The 27,682-nt window shown below is 41.4% G+C and overlaps 1 protein-coding gene across 3 annotated transcripts in view; it reads right to left on the reverse strand.

Moving 5' to 3' along the window:
* SNCAIP (synuclein alpha interacting protein) overlaps positions 1 to 24,043 on the reverse strand; it is an 88,041-nt gene extending 63,998 nt beyond the window's left edge. For all 3 annotated transcript variants that reach the window (XM_063179790.1, XM_063179789.1, XM_063179791.1), the window contains exon 1: positions 23,950 to 24,043. The gene's annotated coding sequence lies outside the window, so the exon portion shown is untranslated. The remainder of the gene's footprint in view (positions 1 to 23,949) is intronic.
* Between the last annotated feature and the right edge of the window lie 3,639 nt (positions 24,044 to 27,682).

A 27,682-nucleotide genomic window follows, 5' to 3' on the forward strand; every position in this document is an offset into this window, starting at 1 on the left:
AAAATAGCCAGCAGATAGGTCAATATTATCACCCAAAACAGCAGCATGAAAAAGGCTGAAAGGGTTTGCCTGAGTTCATTTAGTTCAAGCCCCTCTGCTCACACAAGGTTTAAATCCAGGACTTCAACCAATCTGGTTTCTGAATATCTCTAAGAATGGACACTCCAAAATTTCCCTGGGCAACCTGATCCAGTGTGTGACCAGCCTCACAGTGAAAAAGCATTTCCTTATGTTTAGATGGAATTTCATGCGCTTCACTTGGTGCCAATGGCCTCTTGTTCTGTCAGTGTGCACTGCAGAAGTCTTCACGGAGTAGAGCCTCACTCTTCTTCACTCTATCTCAGCCTGGAAGAGAGAAGGCTTAGGGATTACCTTATTGTGGCCTTCTAGTTCCTGAAGGGAGCCTACAAGAATGATGGAGAAGAACTATTACTAAGTAAGTGACAGGAGAAGAGCAATGATTTCAAACTGAAAGAGGGTACGTTTAGATTAGATATTAGGAAGAAATTCTTTAATGTGAGGGTGGTGAAGCACTAGGACAGGTTGAGAAAAGAAGTGGTGGATGTCTCATCCCTGGAATGCTCAAGGCCTAGTTGTATGGGAAGACTCTCAGGTAGTGAAAGCTGTCCCTTCCCATCACCAGGGGTAGAAAACCATCAAGGTGGAAGAGACCTTTAAGATCTTTAAGTACGACCATCAACATAGCACCACTACAGTAATTCCTAAAGCACTAAACCACATGATCCAGTGCCTAATCCAGATCCCTCTTAAACACCTCCAGAGATGACGACTGCACCACGTCCCCGGGCAACTTATCCCAATGCCTGACCCTGCTAACAAGGAAAGAAATTTCCAATATCTAAGCTAAAACTCCTTTGTCTCAGTTTAAGGCCATTTCCTCTGGTCCTGTCACTGGAGGCATGGGAACAGACCAGGCCCACCTCACCACAACCTCCAGAGAGTTGTAGAGACCCATGAGGTTTCCCTCTCTCCTCAAGACTAAACAAATCCATCTCTCTCAGGAGTTCCTCTTAAGACATGTTTTCCTTTCACCTTCCAAGACCCTCACTGCCTGTCACTGGATGTGCTCCAGCACCTCCATGTCTTTTTTAGAGTGAGGGGCCCAGAACTGAACTCCAGGTGTGGCCTCATCACTGCTGAGCACAGGAGATGAGCCTGGCTGATCAAACAGCACCCAAGGTCCCCTTCTGCTGAGCAGCTTTCAAGACTCTTCTGCCCAAGCCTGTGGTTCTGCAGGGGATTATTGCAACCCCAATGCAGAATCTGGCATTGGGGTTGCAGCTGAACATCCAGCAACCCCACCGATCAAGCCTGTTCAGGTCTCCCTGCAGAGCTTTCCTAGCCTCCAGCAGATCAACACCCACACAACTTGGTGCCATCTGCAAATTCACTGAGAATACCCTCAATCCTCACATCCAGACCATCAATAAAGATGTAAAACAGGACTGGCCCTAAAACTGAGCTCTGGGGAACACTGCTAGGGACAAAGCGACAACTGGATTTGCTCCATTCACCACAGCTCTTGGGGCCCAACCATCCAGCCTGTTTTTTAGTCATTGGAGAATACACCCATCCAAGCCAGCTTTCCTAGGAGGATATTGTGGGAGATGGAGAACGCTTTACTGAAGTCCCGATAGACGACAGCTTTCCCTTCAACTTTGTCATAGAAGGTGAATCAGGTTGGCCAAGCAGGAGCTTCATTTCTTAACTCCATGCTGGCTGGGCTTGATTGCCTGCTTGTCCTGCATGTGCCATGCAAGAGCACTCAGGAGGATCTCTTCCATGACCTTACCCAGGACCAAGGATGCGATGTGAAGCAGGATGCTCTGCCCTGGAATCTGGTTCAGCCACTGGACAATATCCTTTTTGCAAGGCTCTCAGTAGTGCATTGAGACGGGGAATCATGTGCTGCTTTTGGTATTGAATTATGCTAAAACCAGTCTGATTCACTAAACTCAACATCCTGATTACTGAGGCAGCTAGAGACATGTGACTGGCAATCAATCACTTGATACTATAAAAGTCCAGTCCACTCTCCTGTGGTTAGGTTCTTCTAACATATTCCTTCTTGCAGTATGTATGAAGTTTCCTCCTCTAAAGTGGGAATGCCCCTTCAAAGATACTCCTTGAGGCTGAAAGAGATCTGCCCACAAGCCTTGCTATGGTGAGTTACATCAATCTCTACTTAATAATTGTTTCTTTTTGCTACTTTTAATATAATTCCTTTGATATAGTGTGGTATCCTATCTTATACTATATGCTACTAGAAGTTTTAGATTTTATACTGCATACTAAGTGATTCTGATTAAGATATTTTGTCTGATTATTTGTCATCTTAAGTAATACATTTTATACATATACATCTGATGTGCCACCTTTAATTCTGTGAGACAAAATTATTTAAACTGTTGACAAAAGACTGGGGCTAAGGCTGGATTCAGCTGCACTCAGGCCCCTCTTATGAGGAGTTTAGAAACCTAGAAGGTCCTTTCTGCACCTCATGTCTCAATGGGACAGCTTCTCTAATAAACTTCATCTGAAGCTCCTACTCCCACCCATGACAGGCTGACAGGGCTATAGTTCTCTGGATTATCTTGCAAGTGGGCACTATATTTGCTAATTTCCAGTCAGCTGGAACTTCTCCACTAAAACAGGACTGCTGTTAAATGACTGAGAGTGATTTGGCAAGTTCTTTTCCCAGTTCCCTCATTATTCTGGGGTGTATCCCACCACGGCCCATATTCCTTAAGGTCCCTCCCAGCCCAGACCTTTCTACAATTCTATGATCAACAAGTGCTTTCCAACTCTTCTTTCCAGGGCTGTACCCATGCAATTATTTCAAGCAGGTCTCTGAGGTTATGTAGGGAACAGTATTGGTGGCTTTTATACTAACAATGACTAAATGCTTCCTCTAAACATTTATTTTCTATTATTTTGCTAGTTTGTAAATGTGTGTGAAACTCAGTAATAGAAAATTTATACTTCAAACACAGGCTATCATAACACAAGTAATGTAAGATACCCAACACTGAGAACTAAATCCAATGCAGAAATGAGGACTAATTTTGCATTTTTTCAGCTTGGCAGGGTTTCAACGCTTTTTCATTCTCATGTCCTTTTTATATACTGAAGTATTTAGCAGAGATAAGAACAAAAAAGAGATAATGCTGTTTAAAGGCTTTTTAGCATATGCAGAAACAGAAATACCTATCAAAAGAATTGTTTGCATAATCATGACATAAACAAGCTGCAATTAGACTGTACTTATAATTTCATTATGCTACTCATTATGACCAAGATATCCTGTTTGTTCTGCCTGTTCAAACAGAAAAATATGCAACCCTTCATGAAAGCAATTCTTTAATAGTGTTTCAGAAGGAAGCTGTAGCTGGTAAACACATGTTCTTATGGGAAATTGCCATAATCCTGACTATATCCCAGCAGGCTCTGAAAATATTTCTCACAAAGTCTCTTACATAAAATCTACAACATATGTAGAGCAGACTGTGCTTCACATCCTTTTAAGGAACTTGCAAGATTAATGAAGAGGACATTGCTCTTGCTTTTCCTTCCAAATGTCTACCTCTTGCAACAGGTATTCAGTAATATTTATTTTCTCTCCTATTTTCATGGTTTCTGCACTACCATGAATCTGTAAAAGAGGCTGTGAAAGTTTACAACTAGACCTCCTATTGACAGTGTCTTACTGTCGGCTTCTTATGCAGCCTATCCAACACACCAACTATTGATAAATGCATTTCATTACGTTTGTACCACTAAGCTCCAACCATTCTTCCAGGGCAATAATCAGAGAAATCAATACAGTTGCTATTTTTTATGTGGTTGCTAAGAGGTTTTGAAAATCAATACAGTAGTTATTTTTTATATGGTTGCTAAGAGGTTTTGAAATTGAGCTCACTTTTTTAGTTTTCTTTTTTTTTTTTTTATTACTATTGACTGATATGTCAAAAAGAACACAAACAGACCAATACAGCTCCCTTACTAATTGTCATTCAGCTAAATATCTATAAGCCATTAGGGACATATAAAAGTCACAAATTTCTGGATCAGGAACACTAACATTGATGAAAATTTTAATAAACTTCACCATTTGAAAAATGTAGATCACTCTTCACAATCTAAAAAAAACAAGAATGGTTTTTTCAACTACTTTTTCTTCACTACTTCTTAACTGAGTTTTTGCCCTCTTGCATCAAACAAGACAATTCAGTTAGAGAAAATGAGACCACATTATAGACATGGAAAAATTCTCAGTGAAACCAGAGAAAAATTCAAGAAGTATTTGGGGCTTTTTATTTTAAATATAGTTTCTTTGATATTCCAAATCAGAAACCTAGCAATTAGTCTTTCTGAAAAGCTCTGTGATCCAGTATCACCTACTGTAATTATCTATTTTTATCAAAACCAGAATCAGTAGCAATGAGAAGTCTGCCAGGACTACTGTGTTTGTTGTCTCATCTTCTTTTTCAACAGCTGTTTTTTCAGGAATTGTTTACCAGACAGATGAACAGTCATGCCTCATTGTCTTCTTCTCACTGGAACAAAACTGACCTTCACAATTTGTGCAACTTGAAATTATGTGTTCAAAAGACAGCATGGATAAGAAAGGGGGTGGTACACTTCTGATCTGTGTAATTTACTGAATCTATAAAAAGTGGATTTACAACCCCTCTATTCTGATTTACCAGAATTATGCTCACACTTAGGCTGCATTTGTAGAAATAGCTGCAGAAAATGCAGGAGGGAAAGAAGAAAGTCAGACCTTTAATGAACATACAGAAACTTACAACCAATGTCCTCCACACTGAAATATCACAGATGGTAAGATTAATTTTTAAACTACTGTGCTTTCCTTTACCACATGCAAAAATACTGCACTAGTATTTTTAACTTTCTGGATGTTAGTTGGCCACAATGACTTGCTACTACAGTTGGAAACCAGACCACAAATGTTCTACCACTAAAGTTTAAATCTATCTCTTGGTTTTGACTCCACACTATAAATTACTAAAATAAACAGGAAAACTTTTCATTTGCACTTATGCTACTTTCCATCCAGGACTCTACTCTCCAGAAACTATTCAGACTCCTCTCCCTTTCCCCTCCCCCGTGTTACATGTTACTCTTTAAAGCCCAAGGTTTTAAGCACTCTGCATAGAGTACTCTAGCTACTTCTGTGGGTGTCACTCTTAATCAATGACACATGGAAAGGAAATGAAGGAGCCAAAAAGCAGCCTTGTTGTCTGGAAAAACCTCAGAATACATGGACACGGCTGACAACGGTAGGAAAAAGCAGAGTTGGATAACAGGAAATGTTTGCAGCTTACTGAAACAGTTTAATTAGAGCCTCATTTTAAAGCATATGAAGCTGAATGAACAAAATTTAGCTGCAAATTAATGGAAAAATGGGGCAATGACCTCAAAATTACAAATGTATCCAAACCCCTGAAGACATTATAAGGATGAGCCTATCACAACTGTTAAAAGAAATTTTATGTACTTTTTACACAGTCAATGCAAATTAAAACATATTTTGCTTTCTTTTATATGTCCTACTCAAACTTCACTAAACCTGTAGTCATTTGCAAACCTACAAAAACATGTATTCAGCTATAAAGAGTGAATTACGATGTTTAATGGCTAAAGATGATCAGACAGGCCCCTGCAATAAACCAGTAGGGAGTAACAGAGACACACTGATTTGAAATTAAGCTTTTTCCTCTGTGGTAGCCTCATTTTTGATACACATCAACTACACTTCTGTCCACAGCAACAAGAAAAGCATGCCAAAACCAGGTAATTCTGATCTCTGTTTATATTAACTAATACCCCATTCTGGTTTCTAGCTGCTGGCTTTCGCAAGTGAAACAAACATATAGCTTAGGATGACCTCTGGGAAGGTCAGCAATTTAAAACAGATAAGCTGTACACCCAAACTGCTTATCATACATAGTGAAGAACTGATCTTTCACCACTGAACTATCATCCTCATTTCCAGACCCTCTCAAGTCCTTCACCTCCACTGTGATGGCCTGAACTACACTCACAAATTCATTCTAGTCATGACTCTTCGGCCCACCAAGAGCAGCTGTTATATTTAGCACAATCTATTGACAGGGATTTGAAAGAACGTATGGTGAAATACCACACTCTCTTGTTTTTTCACTCAAAAATTATGCCAACCAACATTTCTACTCCTAGTTCTAGGAGGATGTAAAAAAATAAAAAGTGGGAATAGAAGAAACACCCCCCATCCCAAATTGACTATATTCGTCAAACAGCAGCTTAGCATGACAAGTATTTAGTTGTCTGCAACTAAGAAGTAAGCAGAAACACTGATTGGCTAGACTTGGTTCAAAAATCTACGCAAACAACTAAGAATCAATGTTAGAATGTTTAGTTTTCCAGTAAACAATATTGTCATAGGAAAGATTGTGCTTGTGGATTACTATATTACACTATTTAAAACTACAAATAAAATTTGTAGTTTTATGAACATAACTTTCAGCATCTATAAAACAAATCACTAGTCTTGGCATGTGACCAAGGTACAAGTGTAGTCGCTTCACTGGGAATAAATGCAGTTGGCTAGGCAGTGTTATAAGACTCTTATTCCATTTTTTTCCCAACAGAGGAGTACTTTTACTGTCTCTTTTTCATGCACATATACACTGAAACAAGCAACCAGTTAGGATCTCTCCCAGTTTCGGGAAGGGAAAACAGCTTTAACACTACTTAGAGCAAATCAGTGCCAGTTGCAACTGTTTAAAAGATTATTCCTTTTAAAAAGCTCCACTCCTTTCCATTCACTTGTTGCAAGGTAAAGGGGCATTACATCCGGTGAGAAAGAGGAACAAGGATTTCCTGCTTTGTATATCCTACTACACAGAAGAAAGTGTTGCCAATCCCAGAAATTGAATTTTGGAATACTGACAAAATTATGAACTTTATGTGGTCCAGGATGTTCATATGGTGTTTCAATTACACAGATGATTCACTGATATTTATCATAGCCATACAGTCTGAAAAGGAACTTTGGATAGCTAGGTCAGTTAAGCAGTTAGCTGCTACTGATGAATATGATCTTATGCTGCTTGTCATCTAGCAAATCTGTCTTTGAAAAAGTATAGTCTTGCTATTCAAAAGTCAGTTGTTACTTTCACAAATGCTCTTAGGAGATAAGAGATGATGCCTTACAAATCCAGCAGAACCATGCTGGGCAAAGAAAAGAGTACATTGTCTACAGCTGTCAGAGTCCAATCCATCTGAAATCCTGAATCCAACTGTTTCCAGCCCTCAGAGCCAAGTTCTCAAAGTTCTGACCATTAATGAAGAATTTCACCCTCTTGGGCTGTTCAAACACTCACAGATCCAGCACTGTCACAAATGCAGACCAGCAAAACTGAGTTTTGTAGCAGTGCCGTTCTTTGAGGATTTGCAGAAATGCATGCAGAGCCATAAAGTGCTGGAGAGTCACACAAAGAAACTACTAAGCAGCTTATGAAAGAGTTTCCACAAGAGATCAGGCACATCTGTAGAGCTCCAAGCGATAAAGACACTAATCTCTCCCTTAACTGATAGATCCAAAGAGGCTATCACCAAAATACTTAGGAAGCTACATTCTTCCCTGCAAGATCACAGCACTTTCCTTTTGCCTTTGAGTTAGTTAATGCTTGTACAAATTCTTTAAAGCCCTAGCAGGACCTTTCAAGCAAGAAATGCTTAATCCTTTAATGCTGAGGAGAGTGGCTCTTTCCTTAAGGAAAGCCAGGTATAAGTAAGATCTCTCAGAATCAGCTGGGAGTCTCACTGGCACAGAAAATACACTGCGGCATGCTTCTGTACATATAGAAACCATGACTGAATATAACAAGCAATTCTACAGAATATCCCACTCTACCTAATCTACTACAGAACTTAAAATTCAGATTTATACTTCAGAAGAAGGCAGGAATTGCTCTTAATGTAAAAGATTCATCACCCACCTGAAATCCAGAGTTGCTGCAACAGCCAGTCTCCAAAAATGAACTTAAGTGAACTTGTAACATATACGTACTTTTAAACTCAGATATTTGAAAAGCTCCCTTTGAGCCTAGAAAAGAGCAAACACTGATTACCCTTCCACTTTCACCAGTGAATGATGTAGAAGTTCTATAAGCAGCTGTGCTGACTCCTAACCATCACCACTTCCATCAACCTCGACAGGGAACCTTAAAGTATGCCAAAGGGTTTGAGGGATGCAAAACAATTATTACTAACTCTTTTTTTAATGTACACTAGATTTAGTTTACAAAGCAAGAAAGAGAATTACTTCATTTGCTCTGCAGAATTACAATGATGTACATACCACCATTGGAGATTTTTTTACTTTCTTAATTTTATGAAAGCCATCTCTCTTAAAGCACTTTATGTATTACTTTGCCATTCTGCAAGCTCATGTCTTGAAAATTCTAACTATAAATATTTTTAAAATATTTTGCAAGGGCTGCAATTTTTCAAGGATCTGACTGGTTTAAACCACTCCATTTATGGGAAAATAATATTTATTTATGTTGGTCCTGGTGAAACTTGTATTTTCCATGTTGCAGTTGGAGATCTAAAATACACTTAGGGAACATTTTATTATCCTACACTTGTAATTAAAATATTGGTTTTGCTTTCTTCCCCATCACAACCATGAGCCTTAACATGTTTTAAAATATCAATAAAATAAGGAAAAAAAGGCTTTTTTTCTTTCTAAATTTGAACTCCAAACTGTTTCAGGAGCCAATATTACAGCAATGAATTGATAGTGCAATATTTTCTTATGGAGGTTCCATAAGAAAGATTGAATTTATGATTTATCACACTGTACTACCCCATAATCAACACCACCTCTGAAACTGCAAGATCTCAGCAACATGTAAAATGCAATTCTGTCAGGGTCTATGAAAGGGCTTTTTCCTTTGCTTCTGGATGGTGAAAACCATAAAGGATATCATATCAATGAGTAGACTAAACCAAAACAAAAGCAACTGAAACAAAGGGAAAAAATTACATATATTATCAAGCCAGGAATAACGTTAAATTAGACCAAAAGCAGAATCTGGAGCAACCAGTAATAAAACAGAACATACACAACACTGGGAAACTTGCCATTGATATATTTTGTAGCACTGAATGTACAAAGGCTCAAGTATAAATTGTGCAGCTAGTAACTAGTTCATTGTACTTCCTCTGAGCTTTAAAAATATTTTCTTAAGCAGAACTAGCCAAAGAGTCTTGAAATACATTTGTTTTGAGTACTGGTAATTCAATGCTAACACCAAACCCAGGTTAAAATAATACATTCACATATAGATCTGGAGATTATGTATGACATAATTTTCCATAGAAAGTTATGATTGAGCAGAACATCAGGAATTTAACAAATCTGTTCTTCAGTCATTTTAAAAGTGAAATCTGACCAGAAAAACTTTCTTTACAAACTAATCTTAAAAGACATTCATCTTTTTTCTCTACTTCCTGCAAAATTTCAGGAAAAAAACCCCACTACTATTCCAAAGTGTGACTCCCTGGAGAAAATGTACATACAATGTTTGCAATTACTGGGAAAAGTCCACTGCAAATTGAATTTATTACTTTACTAGTGGAAATTCAGCAGCTGAACTAACAAAATCAGGTTGAGTGTTGATTCTTTTTAATAACTGCCTCTTATATCACTAAATCCTATGGCAGAAATAAATTTTATTTCATGTTACCTCTCTGTTCTGCCAATGCCAATGCAGGAAGTTCATAAATGTGAATCCTCAGGAGGCTTACACGCATCACTGAGAACAGTAAAATGAATGGTTACACATCTGCAGTCTGAACTTTGAGATGAATACAAGCAAATAGTGAATGCGCATTTTTCAAATGATTGCGCCCATTATTTTCCACTGACTCACGACTGTTGGCAGAAATGAATAATACATTTTAATATGCAGAAGTTCAACAATCACAAGTACAGAGAGTATGTATGTGTATATTTCCATCTCTGCATACATAATACTAAAGCTATAGGTTTTCATCTGTTTTTTATACTTAAACATCAAATATTTTACAATGCAGAACTGTAAAATATATATAGAACACTGCATCAATCATGTGAAAGTACAAGTGCTGCTCAGCATTTCTGTAAATCCTTCATTAAACCTAGATTTGAGACTGAACCAAAGACTTAAATGGATCAAGCCATGGTCACTTGGAACACTGAGAGACATAAAATGCTGTGTTACTTCATGTCAAGATTATTTGCAGCTCTCTTCATTATTTCAAAGAATATTACTGACAAATACAGTGCATTCCACAATAAAGCCTGCTTATGCCCTTAAATTCAGGAGGCAGCTGCTAAACAAGGACTGGGAAATCAGCTGACCTGCATCCTGAGGTAATTTACACAACCAGTACACTGCTAACATGCACACAAAAAACACAGACCTGTAACTAACTTTCAGTAACATCGTCAAATAAGAAGGAATTAACTATGTGAATACTGATAATGTCTTGCTCTGCATCTCTACAATCCCTATCAGGCTTTGTAACACACCATATGCCACTTCTCAAGACATCAACCACAACATGTCCTGCATGGAAATACACAGAAAAAATGAAAATTCAACCATATATCCTAAATGGTGGCAGAAAGCGTAAAGCACAAGCATCACCTAGAACCACTCAAAGCAGCACAATACTTTACTGACATTTACTACAATACTGTAACTGCTTTTTACATGTTAAAGTAAATAAACAGCATAGAAGAAAATGTGTGTGTACACTGCCCTCATACTTACTTGAGCAAGACTTTGGATATGTGCATTTGAGGAGAATTAAGTAGAACATTCAAGAAATTAATGGGTCAATATAGTTCCAAATCAACTCGAGAAGAAACTGATACATAAAAATATCCATGATATTTTGATTTAACAACTTTTTACTCCAGGTACAATTTGAAAAGTACTGTCAAAGCACTCACAGCTTCTAGTATTTTGGCAAAGGCAATGAATATCGAACATCTGCAGGGCTGTTGTGAGTTCATGAACTACAGAAATAAAAAATATGCCTTCTTTTGGTAGCCTAGTTCTTATGTAAAAATCCAAAAATAATACACCCTAGTAACCACATCCACAAGGAACCAGATACTTGGCCCCAAAGTAAGACAGAGCAACGCAGGGCTTATGGCAACTACCACTGCTAATGTAGGCTCCAGCACTTATGTTACGATGAAATCAAGCATAGCAGAGCTCAGCCTTTCCAAATCATGCCTTGGTTTAGGGGGAAGTGGAGGATTCTGTGTCAACATCTTTAATAAAGCAGATGTGACTCACTGCACTCTTGTTTTAAACCATAAACTGAGGTTTCTCTTCTTTCTCTGAATTAGTGGCAGCAGCACTGGGTGCAGTAGCACTGGGGCAGCAATCCTTCATAAGTTTTTGCTCAGTACAATAATTTAAAATAAATTATATTATTTGATACTTAAGTTTTGTTACACAAATCCTGACTTTAGTTTCTCTCCTTAGTACTCTGCATCCTTATTCACCTTATCTTCTTTAGGTACTGATTGTAGAAAAATATGGAACCAATTTAATCAGTACATCATCCCCATAAATCTTCCTATGCTGCATTTTCTTTTTGCTGAAGAACACATTTAATTTATAAGTGTTGTTTCAATAAAACCAAGCACTTGAAAATATCTTTGTTTAACATACTTTCAATGTTGAAAGCATCTGTTAGGTCATGTTAGGGTTTGAGGTTGTTTTAATTATTATTATTTTTACACATATGAGTAAAAGGAATTTTTCAGACACTTCCTTGAATCTTTCTTTGTTCCACTTAAATTACTCAACCTAAATTCAATAATAGTCCAGTCGAATTTCAACACCTTGTAGCCCCATAGCGGCCTGCTAAATTATTTCTAGAAATATCTTGGAAAAGAATTAATGCCAAACACTACTCTTAAGTTTGCAACATTCAAATTCTGTACTTGAAGTTAGAAATTTAGAACTTGTCTTATTTACATTTCCCTGCCAAAATCCTGCATTCAGTCCCATGATGATTTTTTGCTTCATGTGAGCTTTAATTATAAAGTCAAGAGAAAACTCCTACGTAAGTAGATTCTCTGCTTCCAGGGTCAGAATATGCCAAGTGTATCCATCATTTGTGTGAAGCCTCTGCACTGTCCTGCTCTCTTGTGGGAGGCCTGTTTTCTCTGCAACCACTTTCCTGTGGTTCCAGTCTTCCAACTACACCCTTTTTTATTCTCTCCTTTTTTATTTTTGGGCTGTCAATTCCACCGCTATATCCTTTATGCCCTGAAACTGAAAAGAACATCTAAGAGCTACACTCTAGCAAATTTTGATACTCCAAATTCCAAAGCTGAATTTTCCATTGACACGAGGTGAATTCCATTAGCAGTCAGGGATGAGAGGCAGCAGTGGGTAACCAGCATTACACTTCAATTTGGGATGTGAGCCAGCCTTATGCAGGGCATGTCACACATTGCATATATCTGTGCACATGGTGCCCATGGACCAATAGAACCAAACCTCATACTCAAACAAACAAACTTTGAACTCAAAAAAACTCAGAACTCACGTTCCTTGTCACTCAGACCAACCCATTTTCATTGACACTACACGATGAAAAAAATAAATTTGACAAATACTATATGCATGTATTACAGATTTTACTTTTACTATATTTACTTTTAAAGCAAAAAGCATTGAAAATAATTTTAAAAAATATTATCATTTCTGCTGCAAATATCAGCTTTCCTCTGACTTAGAAATGACACTTGACCACTAACATCTATGCAAATATTTTCATTTTGATAAAATTAAAATTAGGACAGTAGAGAAACTGTAGATTTTTTCATACTTTATTCCATAGACATAGACTATGATGTTATTTGCAAAACTTCTTAAAAATTAAACAGTGCAAACGACTGTAAATTTAAGGACTGTCAGAAATGAACCTTTTATTTCCATTATAGTTTGGTGGAAACTGGAATATTCAGTGAAAAACAACTAAATTATTCCTGAGAGACATCTATGCCCCTGAAACCAGAATGCTGTCTTCTGAAACTGTCATTATTTTCTCATTTGAGATATAGACTGCAACTGCAGCTCGGCAGCTATATAATGCTATTCTATGTAGAATACTGCTATCCAATATTATTTGTTTAAAATGTTATGGGCAGCAGATACAACCAGCACTACTGTTCAGCTGTGCAGCTATTAAGTGCTGCAATAAACAGCGGGATGAGGTGGCAGAAATGCCATTTAGAAGTAGTACTATTATTTTAAGCTGAAATTTTGAAAAAAAAAAAAAAGGGAAAAAAAAAGAAACTTTGTTAAAGAAATGAACCTCACTACATCAAAACCCACAATGTTACAAAATTTAGGCATGAGGACATTTCTTGCTTGTACTGATTTTGATGAAGGGACTAACTGAAGGGTCTCACTTCAATGCTTTGCAAAAGGTGATCAGTCTTACACAGAGCACACCCAAACTACTCAGAAATATCAGGTGTGCATTTTCATTTCCTGTGTTCTCCCATCCAGCATTTAACAAGTCTAAATTTATTTAAAATCTTAGACGGCCATAGCCCTATAGCAAGCAGAAGATATCCTTGTAGCTTTTTTTATGGATACTCATCAGTAATGCCCAAGTGTTTCACAAACACTCCTCAATTCATTCACAGTCTTACAGTATTACAGGATAGAAAGCATTATTATCCCCATCCAGAGGCTGGAAACAAAGGGGCTTACAGGAAGCCACAAAAACTACAGCAGAAAGGCCAGAAAGATGCATGGGAGCACACAGGTGTTCCTGTGCGTCTGTCCACATCCCCAGACTGTACTGATCCCTGCCAAAAGTGGTAGGTGGCTCTCACTGCAGTTCACTTACCCCATATACCCGACACCAAAAGGCTCAATAAACGGAACCCAGATAAGAAAGCACACATCTTTCCTGGCTACAGCCCTGCCGTGTTTTGGGTTGTGCTTAGCTGCGCGCAAAGCCACTATCACTGAGCCAGACACACAGGCCATTCCCTGTAGCCTTGTGTGTATTAATTATAACAATGTTTCTTCTTTTCACAGTGCTTCACAGAACCACAAAACAGAGGAGGATGGAAAGGAGTTCTGGAGATCACCCAGTTCAAAGCCTTGCCCATGCCTCAGCTAGAGCCTGCTGCCCAGGACTGCATCCATGTGGCTGTCGAGTATCTCCAAGGATGGAGAGAGACTCCACCACCTCTGAGAAACATGTGCCAGCTCTTGGCCACCGTGACAAACTGTTTTCTCAGCAAGGCTGAGGATGACATCAGGCTGACTGTGCAGCTGGCACTCCTGAAGGGTGGGGTTTCATCCAAAGGGACCTGGACGGGCTCAAGATGAGGGCACATGGGCTCGAGATGAGGTCCAATAAGGTACTGCACCTGGATTGGGGCAATTCCCAGTATCAATCCAGGCTGGAGAATGAAGGGATTGAAAGCAGCCCCAAGGAGAAGGACTTGGGGGTGCTGGTGGGTGAGAGGCTGGACATGACCCAGCCATGGGCACTCCCAGCCCACACAGCCAGACGTGTCCTGGGCTGCAGCCACAGCAGGGTGGGCAGCAGGGGAGGGAGGGGATTCTGCCCCTCTGCTCTGCTCTGCTCTGCTGAGACCCCATTGCAGCGTCCAGCTCTGGGGTCCCACCACAGGAAGGACATGGACCTTCTGTATCAAGCCCAGAAGGGGGCCATGAAGATGATAAAAGGGATAGAACATGTCTCCTGAGAGAATTGGGATTGTTCAGCTTGGAGAAAGCTCTGAGGAAACCTCATTGAAGAAGGCCTACAGCAAAGTTAGAGAGGCACTTTGTAACATGATTTGTGGAAATAAAACCGGAGGCAATAGTTTCAAACTAAAAACCAGCCAATTTAGTGTCGGTATTAGGAACAAATCCTAATTAGTGGGACTGGTGAGGCACTGGAATGGGTTGCCCAGAGAAGAGGTGCATGTCCCATTCTCTGTCCCACACTTTGAACTTCACAGTTTGAAGGTGCTGGAGTTATTTAACATAAATAATTATTCTTTTCATAACAAAAATATTAGGCACTGTTTGATTGCCATATTACAAAAAGATGCTGTTACTGTCAATTTGCAGTTCTTCACTATATTTTCTTCTCATAAGTGAAAAGAATTAGATAAATTTATTCAAGACCGCATGAGGCAGAAACCAGGCTTAGCTCGCATTCTTGTGCAGCATCCAGTGAACTAAGGCTGTTCTTCTTCCTCAGAAAGGTGTCAAGGACAGGAGTAAGAAATACTTCTTTTAAAGAATTGTTTGATGAAAGATAAAAATATTTTATTTATTTCAGTTTAACCATTTGTCTAGAAACAAAATATTTTCTTGGCAGACAAGTAAGCTGTAGCATTCGACCAGGCTGAAAAGCTCACTTTCACCTTACTCCTCTACAGCATATCTCATGTCACAGTAACAAACGAGAGTCTACTTTGTATTCCTCTTTGTCTGACAGTACTGATTTTATGTGAAATATTTCTTTGGCATGAAAAAAAAAAAATTGCACTAACGAATCCTTTTATGTTCTAATTTTTAAACCACATTTTCTCCCTTATCTTTGTTAAATAGCACGGAAAATGCACAGTGCAAGAATTAGACACTTGACAGATGTTTTCAGACTATATCCTTAGATACAGATCAGGTTTTTGGGGTTTTTTTTTTTGGTTCGTTGGTTGGTTGGTTGGTTTTTAATGCAGAAAGAAAATCAATTTCTGCATTAAAAAGTTACTAAAATCTGATGTGCAACTATATCTGTAGTCAAACTTTACTCACACAATATAGTGCCTTCATAAGAAGGTTCACTGACTTCATTTTCAAGCAGATGGAGTACCTTAACAATTAATCTGACAAACCAAAAATAACCCTCACTACATAAACTAAAAAAAAAAAAAAAAATCCCCAGCCAACAATAAAATCTCCACAAACCAAAACAAGAAATTCCTATCAGTGCAAGGATCTTCCTTGAAATGCTGAAAAAACATATACAGTCCTTCTCTTTAAAATAATTCCAAATCCTTTTAACAGAGTTGGATTGTGTTTTATATATTATAGTGACCTTACTGTTATTACTGATATTTCCTATCATTTATGTAATTCCACTTTTTTCCCCCTCCATAATTGTGCTCTAGATTCAATGTTTGGATACAGAACATTTTAAAATGCTCACTTTTTAACATAGCTCCTTTAACCTGGTCTCTCATCTGGATTTTAACACTTGCAAAAATGTATGGCCTGGATGGCCTGGTTCTTTAAGGCTGAACTTAACAATCAAATTTGGAATAGGGACTATAAAATTAATTTTTGGAGTGGAAATTTGCCAGAAGTCTCTCTGACACTCTTCTGCCCTTTCTATAATTCCTTACAGAGGGGAATTAAATAGTGAGACAGTCAGTTAAACTCCACAGAAAAGCAGACTATCTCAGTACAAAGAATAAGGGATACACACCCAGATGCAGAGCACCCCCCAGCGATGCTGCAGGAGGCATGAAGTGGGCATGCAGTCCTGAGTTTATGTCAGCACGTGTAGGAACATCCACAAGAGTGCAAATCTAGAGGACAGTTAAAAACAGCAGAGGAGACAGATGAAAGCAGACTTCAGCATGGTTTAATAATCTGTCCAGAAGGCTTGGAAAGCCCTCTCTTAAGTCTAGGCTGGCATGTCTTCACATCACATACAGATCAAAGCAATTACAGAGCTGTCTGCATGTCCCACAATCACACTACTTGATAGCAGTGTAGACACATCCAGAAATAGTGCTACTGTAGATATGTTCATCTAAAAACTGCATTTGCAAAAAGAAAAGCCTGGAAGCATACTGTAAAGCATATGGGACCTGATGAGGAACATATGCTGGAGAGAGTGTCCATTTTGCTAAATTCCATTAGCTGGAATAGTGGAGAACTTCCCTTAATACTCCTTATCATGTGTTGGCTGGCCTCTCCTGTGGGGATTTACAGCGTCAGGCCAGATTAACCTGAACCTTCAAGGACAGCAATTCATCCACCTTTGCTGTCTACAGAAGAGACACCATACACTCTACAGGCAGCTGGGAGAAGCCTTGTGACATGTAAACAGCACTCACTCCTCTCCATTCCAAAGCAGTGCCAGCGCTGGATTCTGAACCCTTAACTCAAGCAGGCACATTAGCTATCTACGGATTCAAAGACAGTAATTTCAGAAGAACATCAAGACACCAATGCCTTTATCTATTAGTGCTGCCAACAAGGGCAGAATTTACTGTGATGCAGAAACTCAGAGCTGATAAAATCCTTCAAATTCAGGCCTCCTCTCCTCCAACAGCGGTTCACTGCACAGCAGCAACACTACTTGTACTCCACTGGCTCTAGCCTCTACTGGCTACAAAAAACAAACCAAGACATCCTCTCAAGGACGGCTTACTATCTTTTGTCCAGCAAGTGACCAAAGGGATCCACGCGTGCTCTTAAACTGACTGCACAGTGAATGATTCACTCTGAGGAGATTTTGTGTGCATTTTGCTAAATCACAACCACAAGTTAAGAAGGAATGCAGTTTTTCAGCATATTTTGCTGCCTTACCAGGAGAGTATAAAGACACACAAGAACTAATGTTGACTCAGACAATTGAAGACCTGGGAGGAATTGGATCACAGCAGCAGGGATTACATACAGGCCAATTTACCATGGGAAGAAGCAAGCTAGTAAAATACATAAAGTTTTGGGTGCAGGGATAAACATTCTGCTGCCTGTCTCTTTGTGGAAACCCTGGGCACATGCACAGTTGTGCTCCAATTAGTTGTCTGGACCTGAGCATCCCAGCACTCAAACACAGCAAAACCTCCAGTCACCAGGCAGCGCCATTCCAGCAGATTCCACTAAACTGGGAGAAGCTACTGACTCCATTGAAGAGATGCCCTGCAAACACCTTGACAAATTATAAGGCTGGGCAATCACCATCCATATGAAGCATAACAAGGGCAAGAGCCATGTTCTGCACCTGGGACAGGGCACTCCTGGCTGTAAGGACAGACTGAGAGGCTGGAGAAGGAATGAAAGGTCCCATGGAAGAGGATCTGGTGGTTTGGATCAAGAGCAAGTTGACCATGAGTCAACAGCATGCTCTGGCAGTCAAAAGACCCAACCATATCCTGGGGTGCATCAAGCACATGGAAGAATTCCTCTGCCTTATAAATGTGAATTTGTAAGAATTGCTCTCAGTTCCTGTCAACAAAAGAGCAACACCCCACATCCTGGGGTGCATCAGGCACAGCAGCACCAGACCGGCAAGGGAAGGGATTGTCCCTCTCTGCTCCGCTCTGGGGCGGCCTCACCTCCAGTGCTGGGGGCAATTTTGGGTGTCACAACACAAAAAAGACATTGAGCCGTTAGAGAGTGTCCAAAGGAGGCCAGGAGGATGATGAAGGACCTTGGAGTGAAGTTGGGTGAGGAGTGGCTGAGGTCCCTTGGTCTGTTCAGGCTGGAGAAGAGGAGGCTGAGGGGAGACCTCACTGCAGGTGCAGCTTCCTCGTGAGGGGAAGAGGAGGGGCAGGCACTGATCTCTGTGGTGACAGGGACAGGGCCCAAGGAAATGGCCTGAAGTTGTGTTAGGGGGAAGTTTAGACCGGATATAAGGAAAAAGTTCTTCACACAGAGGGTGAAGGTTCTTCAACCAGGGAAGTGGTCACAGCACCAAGCCTGTCAGAGTTTCAACATTAATGAGAAGCAAATAATTAATGATGTAAGTGTAACTCACCTTCCTGGTGATTCCATTCTGTAACTCAAGGTAAATTTTTGGCCATGTCCTAGCAACAACCAAAAATATTGTGCTTTATCCAGACCTCAGCATATGAGTTTACAAAATGGTAATATCCTAGACATTAGCATAATTAGGACACATAACTGAAGACTCCATGTAACAAGAGGAGAAATGAGCACATTTATACTTAGCACAGCAGAATGTAGGTCAAGGAAAATGACACAGCTTATTTACCTTACTAGCACTCTTCTGCTTCTGTGGGCAGTATATTTCCGAGATATATTTTGCTTCATTTTGTTTGGCCCTTTTTTTGTTTGCTTTTAAAAGCATCTTGGAGACAGCTTTTACAAATATTCAAATAAGTGTCTCAACAGGCTGACAACTTCAATATTTAAAATCTTGAGCCCTTTCAAAAGCAGCTCATGGGATCTTCATAAATTTACTACTGTGACTCAACTGGAACTGACAGCATAGCAAACAAAAGGCAGAATATTTACATCTGAATTTTAGTTAGAGAACATGAGGAATGTACATGCACATACAAGCAGTTAAAGGTATTTATTTATTATAAATACCTTTATAATAAAGGTATTAATTAAAGGTACTATAAATAAAGGTATTAATTTATTATAAATTATTTTATTAATTATTAATTATAATTAATTTATTATAAATTTCCTAATTCTGTAAGAAAAAGAGGCCAGTCAGTATGGCAAGATCCTGCAAAAGAACTACATGGATGACTAACCTGCAGAGAGCCACAGCTCCAAATCACAATCTCATGCGTGCCCCTGCCATGCACATCACAGATTCACAGAATGGCAGGGGTTGGAAGAGAACTCTGGAGATCATTGAATCCAATCCCCTGATAAAGCAGGCTTACCCACAGCAGGCTGCACAGATCATGTCCAGGCTGGTCCAGGAAGGAGACTTCCCAACCTCTCTGGGCAGCCTGTTCCAAAACAGCTATGCAGCACAGCCTGATTTTTACTCACAGATGTAAACAAGTTGGTTAAAATAGGGGGGGTTGAAGGGAAGTGCTAAGTTCCTGATTAGAATTTCATTTTAAAAGGAAAGCTCCAGATTGATTCTGTAACAATAAAACAGAAGGGGGAAGAAGGGGGAGGATTTATATGTAAAAAGAGGTCATGTAGTACACTGCATTGAGTTTAAAAGATAAGTTAGACAATGCTTTTTTATCTGGTATAAACAAAAATAATGCCAGCAGTCTGACTGCAAACAAGAACTGAGGAGGAAATTGAACCAAAAAGGAAATGATTACAGTAAACCTCACAAACCTAATGCTATGTTTCAACCAGAAAAAATACACTTTCAAGCGCTGCTCCGTAATTATTTATGAAGTGCAAATCAGCCATATTCATATTCAAAATAAGCTTTTGTAAATATTCCTAACACACAAGAAAACATACCTAATGAAGGACTGCCCCAATTGCCAAATTGTGGCGGCTGAATGGTACTTTTCTTTGATAACTCTGAAGACCTTCAGACCTCTGAATCACTTGGTGCTTTATTGTAGAAGATGAAATCACAGTTCCACCTTAGACAGGTAAATAGTAGACAATATTTCTACCACAAAAATTAATTAATTATTTCCCCCCTCTCCGTTTAGAACTCTCTTAGGGACTTAAATCAATAAAGTATCGGATGCATATGTTCTATCTTCTTGCTTCCAATGGTTCCACTGTGCAAATAAATCTATTGTAAAACCACATTTGCATTTAAAGAGAAATTCCCTTGTGTTTACTATGCACCTGCTTCATGTAAGCCTATCTTTTCTACCTCCTTCGAGAAACAACAGATCTGCCAGAAAAACAGCGAGCTCGGACACAACACTACTCCAAGTCCTCTTGCCAATTACCATTTCCTTCAGTTTAGTTTAGTTATGGTCCTATTCAGACAAGAGCTGAAAAGAATTACTATTTGCCCTTCCAAAATCCACTGTTTTTTAACTTTTTCTAACATATTTTTCATTTTGACAGTGATCATATAGATTTCAACTGTAAAAAACCACTGCATTTGCTAAGTAACACAGAGTAAAGCACTGGCAAATAGATTACTTACAGACTAGCACAAAAATATAAACTTTTCTTTATTTCACTTAGCATTAATTTTAATTATCATGGCTGCACAAGGAAGGATGAGAATATTCTCCTCGTGACATCTACCTGCAAAGAGATGCAGTTTTATTCTAAAATTGAAATAAAAATAATTGTTCCCTGCCTCCTTAGTCATGATTCATGGACTGCCTCTGGAGCTTCAGGCACACAATCAGACACAGACAAGGATGCAGATAAAGCTCTGCCACACACCTCATCTAGTCAGCTGAAGCATTTGAACACCAGATGAGGGAGATAACTTGCTGCATCCCACAAAGGCTGCTGAACTACTGTCTTTGTGCTCATGAGGTGCAGCATCAGTACTTCAAGACACCATACTACGTCACAAGGACCATCATCCCTGCACCACTGCCAACAGGACTTTTGTGCTGCTGTCTGTGACAGATGAGCCACCCCACGGGGCTGCCTCTGGCTGTCTGCTCCCTCCTTCTTCCTGGCATATCCAGCACGTGGAGGCAGCACTGTGTGTCTCCATTTCAGAGGAGAGAAGCTGCAGCAACTGCAGCGGGGCTGTCATGCTTTCCCCTTCCTGCTTCTAATCAGACAAATATCCAAGGACAGAGCTGCCGGGGAATTAGGTACAGGTCTGAGACATCCTGGAAGAGCACTGTGAGAAAGAGAGCTGTGCCAATGCAGGTGGTATTCCACCTCAGGTGTGTGTGGCATGAACACTTCTTGCACCTATGGAGTCTACATGGGAACAGATTTCAGCTGCCAGGAGAAATGGACAATTGGGAAGCAGAGGAACACTTCACAGTTTTTTAAGCTGTGTTGATGCCCAGTCAAGAAACAGTTACAAAATACCTAATATTTGGGATCGTGGTTTTGCGATTACGAAAAAAGTGACTTATCATTGATTCACAGTACTCCGTGAAGGGACTGAATCTTCAAGGGTACCTTCAGTCACCTTGTCCAAGCAGTCTAATTTTACATGCAGCTCTTTGTAAACTTGGAAGCTAGCCCCAAAGAACTCATGACAAACTCACTTTCCATGTTGCTGTCATTACAGAAAGATACTAAGACAAGCAGCTTCTAGCTAATGTAACTTACTATCTTCTACAGAACTTCCTTACCCAAAAGCCTTTCCAGTTCCTTGTTCCAAAATGACACATTTTGAGTAGCCTGCACTGGACTGCTTGCTCAAAAAAGAAGGAGATTTTTTTTAACCAGTCTCCTTGAATTTAGAGGTAACTCTACACTGGGCCAATACTCTGATGTGGTTTTCTTTTACTCACTTCTTCTACAAGCTGCAAGTCACACATGTGCTTTCTGCAGCCCACTGAATCAATGACACAGACCAGAAATCACAAACACCTGAAAAGTAAGTGAACTGCCAGTATAAGACACTGTAAGTGACTGTATTAAGCAAAATGGCCAGTCCGCACAAGTCAAGCTTTATACCACATACCCCTTACAAAGGGAGCCTTTTCATTACAGGCCTTTTCAGAAATTGCATATAGTGATGAGGCAAGTGTCTCTTTGACTACTGAGCAGGTCAAATTCTAATTGTTTCATTCAGATGAAAAGTGCTTCTCATTGTGTTTGAACTACCTCTTGAGCAATTCTCCAAGCCTGCTCCTGGAACCAGCTTTTCAGCTTACCTGCCAAATCTTCAGAATATGGCTCTGGTATTCCACACGGCATATTTGCAGGCTTAGCAGTCTGAAGACTGAAGTGGTTTACCAAGTTCACCAATCATGAGCTCATACATAAGCGAGTTGCAGAGGACTTTAGGGTGAAGAATCTCATGTTTATGGGTGGTAGTAAGGCAACAGGTCATGCTTTTTATGGCTTGCTGGAAGCACATGCAGTGCACATAACTCCTAAATTCAGTAAGGGCAGAACACCATTAAAAGTCTGCTACAGGATGTTAAAAAAGGCTAAATGCATGCACACCATTCAAGATAATTTCTGGCTGCAGAATCAGTGCTATTTGCACAAAATATAAAATTATTTTGATTTCCCAGTGGTATGATTGTATATCTTCCTTCAGCCATTTAAATACTAGAAAAGGGTTCAACAGTCAAGTGATTTGTTTCAGAATTATTTTTTTAAAACACTTTTTTCAGCTACCTTTTGCTGGTGGAATGCTGAGGTATAAAACGAGGCTAAGATGCTAAGATTTTCCATGGAAAACACAAGCACTAGCAGTTTTTTGCTGGGTTTTGGGGTGAGGGGACTTTTCGAGGACCAGTTGTGACTGATTAATATCTCTGTAAGAGATGTGGCTTTAAGCCAACCATCTTCTTTATACATCCAGTACCATCGGAACCTGATCCTCGAGCTCTTCTTTATATAAAATACGTCTGCTCACATAAAGCACTCATTGATGCGGGTAGGAAAAAGGCTTGATCCCCGCTGCTGCACAAACACGATTTTGGACTGACCCAAGTAGAAGCCTTGGAGCATGTTTCTACCAGACAACTTTGCATTTGTTTCCCCACCGTTACAAACATGCAACTCCTACTTGATTTTCTTCCAGATTTCGGCTTGCCCGGCGGGAGAGGAGGGCGCTGACGGCGGGGTGCCCGCCCGGACGCCCGGCTCCGAGCAGAGCAGCGGCGGATCCGCGGCGGGGGCGAGTGTCACTGCGCGACCAGGGCTCCGCGGCGGCACTTGGCGCGGCTGACATCACGTACGTGCTCAGCCCCAGCGAAACCCCCCTCAGGCGCTCAGCCCTGATTTCATGCGGAAAGCACTTCCCCGGGGCGGGCTGGCGGGGGCCGGGGCCGAGCTCGCCCCCCGCTCCCGCCCGCCGCCCGCGTCTCCCGCCGCCCGGCAGCCCCGCTCCGCGCCCCCGGGGACGCCTCGGCGGGGGAAGCGCCTCCAGCGCCACCCGCGGGACACCCCGGGCTCGGCTCCGCGCCCCCTCTCCCACCGCTCCGGGGGCAGCGCTGTCGACGGCAACAAAGCCCCCGTCCGCTCCTCTCCGCTCCGCTCTGCTCACCTCACCCCTGCGCTCCGCTCGGCCGCGGCCGTTCCACGGCGGCCGGGGTGATGGAGACGGGGGAAGGACCCAGGTGCCGCCTCTCGGCTGCCGCCCCCCGCCACTCCCCGCCGGTGCAGGCAGCGCTCCGGCAGCGGCCCGGCTCCCGCCGCCCCGCCCTCCGCCCCTGCCCTGCCACCGGGCAGCGGCCGGCAGGAGCGGGAGGAGGAGAAGGAGAGGGAGAGGGACGGAGGGAGCGAGGGGAGGGGGCGGCTCCGCCCGGCCCTGCTGCGTCACAATGCGGGGGGCGCTGCCACGTGACCGGCGGCGCGGGGCGGGGGCGCGGGGGCTGCGCGGGACCCCGCGCTGAGGCGGCTGAGGCGGCTGAGGCGGCTGAGGCGGCGGGCCCGGCCCGGCCCGGCCCGGCCCGGCCCACAGCCGCCGAGCTGCCCCCGGAGCTGCCCCTCCGCCACCGCCGCCCCGCGGGTACCGCGCGCGTCGGGAGCGATTGCCCGCGGCATCTGAAAACGCTGCTCCAGCATGACCAGTGCGAAGTGCGTGGTACGCCGCTGCGCTAAAAATAATGGAAATGCAGAGCCCGAGCGTGAAAATGCCGAGTTCAATCCGCCCGCATCTGTTTAAAATAAAACTCCGTGGGGTTGGGGTGGATTTTTTTTTTTTTTTTAATCTGCTGCAAAACCTGGAGAGCCTCGCTGCTTCACTCTTGTACACCGGTTCACGAGGTGAGAAGCGGTGGCGTCCTTGCACGCCTTTCCGTCGAGCTGGTCCCTCCTGCCTCGGCAAGAAACCAGCGTTTTCTGAGACACGGCTGCTAAAGGTGCCTCCGACCCCGCCGCCGCAGGTGCTTGGTGAGCCGGGCAGAAACCTGCTGGCTGTCCCTCAGGCACTGCGGGGGTGATGGGTGCACAAACCTGCCGGCTGTCCCTCAGGCACTGCGGGGGTGATGGGTGCACAAACCTGCCGGCTGTCCCTCAGGCACTGCAGGCGTGGTGGGTGCACAAACCTGCCGGCTGTCCCTCAGGCACTGCAGGCGTGGTGGGTGCACAAACCTGCCGGCTGTCCCTCAGGCACTGCAGGCGTGGTGGGTGCACAAACCTGCCGGCTGTCCCTCAGGCACTGCAGGCGTGGTGGGTGCACAAGCAGGTTAGCCCGGGTAGCACCCTGCCACCCGGGCATGGTGGCAGCACGAGGAGAGCAGAAAAGTGAACCCTTCGGCTGGGTTTTCCTCTTTGTGATTTAGCCTTGTTTGTTTCCTTCTTACTTTCCATAGGCACCTTTTCCATCCTGTGTATTGAAGTGTAACGCTTTATATACCTTTCCACCTTCCACTGCTTTTGTGTGCTTTTACCTTTCAAACACAGAGCATCTTAAATTTCATTTGCTTGGATGAGCGAGGAGTGCAAAAGCCCGAGAGATGCATATAGAAAATTTAAGTGAATTTATGCTCGTTTGGCATTGTGGAAAACTACTGCCCACAGAGCGCGCTCAGCACTACCACAAGCCTGCCTACATCAGTCAGCACGTAGCACTGCTCTGGACGACTGTCTCTGGAAATGGGGAAAATGCTCTAGTCTCCAGCTAAGTACGTCTCTGTTCTTCCTGTAGGGATTTCTAGTGAAAGTGCCCAAACTCCCCTCCTCCCCTCCTTTTAGTTCTGCTTAGTCCTGACACAAAGTCATCAGACTAACAACCTTGAGAAGCTTGTCATCTGAACCCAGCAACATGGACATGAAAGGAAATACAGCCCTCCATGACACATTACTTGAGCTGCAGCGCTATGCATTTTCAGCTTATTTAACCTATTTGCCCAGAAGTGGAAAGCTGTTATATTTCTTTCTTTTTAAACTACATTTTTAAGATGTGTAGAAAACAAATTGAATATGAATTAGAGTGATGGATTTTAGTGTTAATGTGCAAAGACAACTATGTGGTGCAATAGTATCTTAACCACCTGGGCATATTGAACATGGAGAAAGGAGTGCTTTGGACAGGTCTTCTGCTTTTATGTAATTCACTTTTAGGAAAAGGATATTTGGATACTGCACATTTCACACTTGTACATATATAGAGATTAGTAACCATTTGGGGGATTTGTAATGCACTTGATTAGGTGGTTTTATCCAGGAATGTTGGTCAGCTGTGTGTAATTAAATGGTTTGGAAGGAATGCAGGTCAGCTCCAGAACACAATGTCATATAGGAGTATGACCTGCCTGACAAACAGTGTTGATGAAAAAACAAAACCAAAAAAAATCTTATTTTAATTTAGAGTCTATAAACACCATTCATATGCAAATACAATTTGTAAGATAAAAGCTTGCCAAGTGTCTTTGTATATGTTATATATTAGTGTCTCAATTAGTACTGATAACCCTGTTTGTGTATGTACTTCTGAAATCATTGCTGAAAATAGTGTTTAAATAAGAAGTGCTGATTAGACTATATGACTGTAAAAAGCCCTTACATTATGATACACAGCTTCAGTTCTTGTAAGAACTTCAAGATGGATTTTTACTGCCAGCTATATGGCCCCATCATTATTTTTTGTCTAAAATAAGATCACAGAATGTTATCTCTCTTCTTGCTGTGTGTGCAGATACAAACATTTGCTGAAATAGTAAAAAGCTTGTCATTGATAATCCTGTTCCAAATGGAGCAAAGTGATTAAAAAATATGTTACCTGTTGTTTTTCTAGTACGTCTCTGCAGGATCATTTAGTGGCTTGTTGAACCTCAGTATTCCTGCGTGGTGAAGCCAAGGCCAGTATTTGTGTCAGCTGCAGAGAATGGCTGGGTGCACGTGACAACAGACTGATCTGTGACCCACAGCAAGGGCCCATGGCAGTTAGCAGCAATCACAGCATCCGTCACTGATCACATACATTGACTTTAATAAACACAAGACAAAACCTTCCATTCCTGCTGAAATTCTTCTAATAGATGAGTTTGAGATTTAAAAGTTGGTTCTTGGTGACACTGCTCATGAAGACACGACCACATTATACTTAAGGCACAAAGCCCATGGAGACATTTCCTGCAGGAGATTTTTATATTCCTGTGCAGGACCAATGGTGGTGTCTCTGTATTTGTTCCTGGATATGTGCAGCAGTCTTGTGAAGCAAAAGGTAGGCAGGAACAGAAAGGAGGCAGCAGAAGCCTAGAAGAGATGAGCTCAGCAACATACAGTATATTGCCATTTTTTCCTGAGCATTAAGGCTGGTAAAGGCTAATCAGTGTTGTACAGGTAACTCTAACAGTGGGTAACCTTAGGGACTTTATGTAATGAATGCATAGGCAGCCTGTGAACTTCCACATGGTGACCTAGGACTGCTGATGTAGAGTATCTCAACCAAGGAACATCACCAACAGTATCATATTAGCAAAACCTAGCAATTACAGTGTAAGAGTATCTCCTGAAATAACAAAGAACAAGGTTTAGTTCAGTCAGATTATGAACCATGATGACTCACAGTCATTCAAGGCAGTCATCAGGGCACTTAGATGTTCTCTAAAAAAAAAAAAATTAAAAATATTAAAAACACATTTAGCTTTGAGAATCAGTAAGAGCATTTTTGGCGCATGACAAAATTTATCTACTGATTTCAAAGGAGTGAGTCCAAACCAGGTGAATTGCTCCTAGCTTCACCTTTCAGATTCTGAGTGGATGTAAACAGGACACAGATCAAGTCAGCCTTGCATCTAACTTTCTAAAAGCATCATTCTTAATTTTTCCCA

Source organism: Melospiza melodia, chromosome Z (genome assembly GCF_035770615.1).
Source record: "Melospiza melodia melodia isolate bMelMel2 chromosome Z, bMelMel2.pri, whole genome shotgun sequence".
In the NCBI taxonomy this organism is placed as follows: Eukaryota; Metazoa; Chordata; class Aves; order Passeriformes; family Passerellidae; genus Melospiza; species Melospiza melodia.